This window comes from Brassica napus, chromosome A3 (assembly GCF_020379485.1).
Source record: "Brassica napus cultivar Da-Ae chromosome A3, Da-Ae, whole genome shotgun sequence".
NCBI classification, from domain to species: domain Eukaryota; kingdom Viridiplantae; phylum Streptophyta; class Magnoliopsida; order Brassicales; family Brassicaceae; genus Brassica; species Brassica napus.
Window position 1 is genome coordinate 33,731,514 of NC_063436.1, and position 4,950 is coordinate 33,736,463.

At 44.7% G+C, this 4,950-nt stretch overlaps 1 non-coding gene across 1 annotated transcript; it reads left to right on the forward strand.

The window, feature by feature from the left end:
- The first annotated feature begins 4,026 nt into the window (after positions 1-4,026).
- Positions 4,027-4,132, forward strand: LOC125607769. Its single transcript, XR_007338839.1, has one exon. It is a non-coding gene; the product is annotated as a small nucleolar RNA R71 (small nucleolar RNA).
- The last annotated feature ends 818 nt before the right edge of the window (positions 4,133-4,950 follow it).

The following is a 4,950-nucleotide window of genomic DNA, read 5'->3' on the forward strand; positions in this document are numbered from 1 at the left end:
TCCACAAGTTTCTTACCATCGATCCAAGGCCCTCGTAGCCTGTCGATCGATGCTGATTTTGCCTGCAAAAAACTTTGATTAGTAATGTTTTCAATATCCTTTTGGGCATGAAGTAATTGACTAGACAATTTGTTTAAATCTATCATGACTGGTGATATAAAGTGGTCATGCATGTCCTCGTAAGTCCTCAGCCTCTCATTCATGGCTGAGACTTTAGCGTCGAGCGATGTGAAGGTGCACATGTCGATCGATGTGGCTGGTTGTTGGTCCTTCTTGCGAATGGTATCCAGATCTTGCTGTAGTAGCTCGATTTTAGTTCTTAGCCAGTCCACGTTGTTGTTGAGAGGGCAGTAAACGTCGTTTATCCTCGTGTCGATGTATGAGACTTCCCATTCATCCCTGTGTTGTGTTGAACATCGCGGTTCTGTAGGGATCTGGGCTGTAGGAAGACTGGTGTCGATCGATGTTACATGTGGTGCGTCGATCGATGCTGGGGTTGTAGCTTCCTTCTCAAGTTGCTGACGTAAACTCTCAATTTATGTCCTCATTTCTGTCATACTTCTGAAAAGCTCATTGTAGCCTCTATCCAAAGGTTTATGTGTATCTTCTACCAATGTTTTGGGCTCCTCTCCCAGTTTCTCCTGAGCTCCACAAATACCAAACACCATCTCATTGATTTCATCTTTGGTGTAGAGTTCTGGTGCCAGTCTTATGAGTGTGAAGGAAGTGGCATGTTCTGGAAGACATACGTGGCTCTCTTCAAAAAGAGATGCTCTTTCCAGTAATTTCCTGATGTCGTCCTTTGTGACATGTATCATCTCACCAGCTACGCCTCGTGCGTGTCCACACTCATCTCTGTAGACTCCATACTCGTCCTTTTGTTCCCAAGTAAACTTTCTCGCTCCGTACATGTCAAAAGCGCGGTTCCTAAATTCATACCGTCTGTCGATCGACGTCGGGTCATCTCTATCGATCGACGTTGGTGTTACCCTGTCGATCGATGTCTCTGTTGTACCGTCGATCAATGCTTGCCCTGTTGGTTGGCGTGATAGATCTGGATTGATTTCTGTTGTGGCGACTCTACGTGGTTGTTAGGATCTGTTGAAGGACGTCTGGAGTGCCACATTGCTGTGAGAATAGGTTGTCAGGTCCATTGGCTACTTGAAGGATGTCTGCTATTTCCTCTCTGGACACTTGTAAGATCCTTCCATCTATTGCACATGCGTTGCCATCTGGGTCCCTGAAAATACCAAATTCATCAGGTGTTAGAAAGCCGTAATCAATGTTTGCATAATCATTCAATTTAGAAATAGAAAGATTAGGGTTTAGAGTAGTATCAATCGATGTAGATACAGTTGCATCAATCGATGGTAGAGTAATTTCTGCAGAACTTGTGTTCTTAAGATGATTACTCTTCATGGATTTTTCTGTTGATGTAGATGGAAGAGTGTTCATCTTTTTTGCTTGTGTGTTTGCTCTGGTGTGTGGAGGTGGTTTCGGGGGTGCAAAACGATTTATATAGGTATCTATAAACCTAGTTGGAGAGGGAATATTCTCCTGCTCCTGAATTTTTGCTGCGGCGCGAATATCGATCGAAGTTTCTGTGTGAGTGTCGATCGATGTGAGCGGTTGTTTTGCTGGGCGAGGGTGGGTATCGACCGATGTGGAGTGCACAACATCGAACGATATTGGAAACGTGTTTGTGAACTTATGTGTTTCAAGTCTTTCATCCTGCAAAGACATTTCTATTGCACGTTCCTTCCAATAATCCTCATCGTATTCCTCTGTATGTTCCACATTAGGTGAAGTAATTACAGTGTGAACTGCAAAACTTTCGTGGAAACAACTGCCTGCCCAACTGCCTATGGAATAATCATCATGTCCTCTCTTGTTTGGAGGTTGGAAGGCAAAGTGTTGGTAACAATGATTAGATGGAGCAAAATGGTCAACTAGGTGCATTACGTCGAGTGACGTGTTGTTGCGGTCATCGGTCACCGTTGACTCATTGGAATCGATCGATGGAAAGGTTGGGGTGTCGATCGATTCCGAGTACTCTGTTTCAAACTCCGATTCATACTCTGTTCCACAATGGCATGCGCCAATGAAGCCAAGTTCTTTCCCGTAATCCACAGAATTAATGACTTTTCTCTTAGGTCGGATGGGATCATAGTGGATGTTTGGGTCTATGAGCGTTAGACACAATTTGTTTTTGTTCATGTCACATACGGCTCCTACTGTAGCTAGGAAAGATCTTCCAAGCAGAAGTGAAGAGTTCCAGTTAAGCTCGATGTCTAGGACATGAAAATCTACAGGAACAAGGGCATTACCAATCTGTACCTTCAGATCTCTTATGATTCCTCCTGATCGTTTCTTTGAAAGATCCACAAAGGTGAAGGATTCCGTTGAAGGTTCGATGGTCAAACCAAGCTGGTCTGCATGATCCTAGGGAGGATACTAACTGATGCTCCTGTGTCACACATTGAATGGGGAAATTCAACACCCTTGACTACGCATGGTATTGCAAACTTCCCAGGATCACTCTTCTTCGTCAATGTGATCATGTGTTTCATCTTCTCTCTTGCTTGATGAAACATTCTCCTAATGTCCTCCTCAGTTACATTTGTTTCTCTGAAGAACATCCACAACCGGTGTGTCAAGTAAGCTTCATCAAAAGGTTTTTCGATATGGGTTCTGAGGACTCTTTCAGTGAAACCATCCATCTCCTTATCGTTAGCTTCCCTCTTAAGGTTTTTAGGAATCTTCTCCTTTCTTCTCCTTAACCTTCTCCCTTCAATTTCTTAATTTTCTTGAACTGGTTCTGGTGAACTATTTAAATGGTTGGGTTTTGGTTCGGGTGGGTTAGCTAATGGTTTAGGTGGTGGTCTGAGTGCGTTGATGTAATCTTTATCGATTGAGGGTAACCGCACTAGATATGTCAGAGGTTCCTGTCGATCGATGGGAGGTGTGTTGTGACGATTGACGTCGGACTCACTCTGTCGATCGATGGTTGGCTCAACCGATCAATCGAATTTATCATAGAAAGGGGAGGGTGGGTGAGGATGCTTAGCTGCGAATTCTTCATGAGTTAGAATTCGAACCGCATTGCATTCAGTTGATTTAGAGGACGACGTCAATCGATGACTGGAGTAATCCGTCCATCGATCTTCATCATGGTCTGTCGATCGATGTGAGTTCATCGACATCGGTCGACACCATTGAGAACCGCCGAGACTCATGGAACTTTCGATTTCGAAGTCTCCTTCCTCAAGCTTTTCATTTCTCACCACTTTCCAGAAATCATCATCTATGATGGCATTTACGTGGTGTTTCCCTTTGTTGGCTTCTGCCTCTCTAGCGAAATCTTCTTGCCTCTTTATAGTCTCGCCCGTCTGAATTACTTGGGTTTCAAGTTTTATCACCTGAGTCCCAAAGGTCTCGATTTTGGTGTTCAAATTGTTGTAGGCGGAGTCTGTTGTACTGTTGAAATCCACGGTGATTTGTTGTTGTCCCAACAGTACTCGATCAAGCATTTCTTCGATCTTGCTTTCCTGAGTCTGGGGTGGTGGATTTTGGTAGTAAGAGTTCGAGTAGCTTTTGCTGTTGTTGAAGGGTTTTTGAAATTGTGAACTTTGGTTACTTCTTTGACCATTTCCAAAGAAGTTTCTGTTTCCGCCCTGGTTTCTAAATTTCTGGAATCCGGTACCTCCGATGTAGTTCACATTTTCTTCTCCTTCCGTATCTGCTACTTCTCCTTTAGCTGAACAGACTTGCTTTCTAAGAAGCTCGTGCACCACATCTAACTTAGCTCTTACTTCGTCCATATGTTCCTTCCCGATAGAGGCTACAGACTTCTTCCGTTCAGAGTCAGTGTTTTTGGTGTTGCTGCTGTTAGCATGGTTTTCGATATGTCTCACAGCTTCCAACGGATTCCGAGTAGTGAAGTTTCCTTCACTCGCAGTATCAAGAGCCATTTGATACTGTAAGGCGAGACCTCGGAAGAAAGTGCTTAGCAGCTGCACTTCGTTAAATCCGTGGTGTGGACAGTCTCGCTGGAAGAACCAAAATCTAATCCACGCATCTTTGAAGGACTCTCCAGCCTTCTGCGAGAATGTGGAAATTTTGTTCCGAAGTTCTTCAGCGCGCGCCTCATCAAAGAATTTTCGTAAGAAAGCATTCTTGATGTCGGTCCAGGATGTTAAAGATCATGTGGGTTGCTGCCTAAGCCAGTGCATCGCTTCTCCATTCAGCGTGTATCTGAAGAGCTTGCACAGCAGGTAATCTTCGGGGACTCCTTCCATCCGAATAGCAGCGATTAGATCCTCGAACCGTTCCAGATGGTCCATAGGATGCTCGTGCGGTAACCCAAAGTAGGGTATCTGCGATACGAGAGTGTAGTATTGAGGCTTCAGCTCGAAATTCTACTTCTGGATCTCTGGAAGTCGAATAGCTGATCTGTTGGAATAGTACTCATCTGGGCGATTGTAGTCGGCCAGTGGTTTCGATCGAGCGTCCTCATCTACAGGTTGAGCAGCTCCGTAGCATCAGCATCAAGGATTACAGTCCCCTGAGCATCTATTTTTTGACCTGTTGCAATACGCAGATGACCGGCCTGGTCATACAGGTTTCCGTTCACGTCCTGTGTTAGAATAATAATGTTTACCATTTTTGACGACACGGTATCGATCGACGTATGCGGCGTAGTATCGATCGTTGTCGAACGATTGGGATTGATCGACGATGATGGTCTGGTGTCGGTCGACGGTTGGTTGTGCGTATCGATCGACGACGAAATTGTTGCGTCGAGCGATGTGGAACGTTGACCTCTACGGATGGTGCATTCCAAATGAGCAGGATCGTCTGAGAACAGCAAGTCTTTCTCCTTGTTGCTTCTGGTACCGCTGGGCATGCACCTGAAAAGACAAGAAAAAGATTATTAGAAAGGGGGTAGAG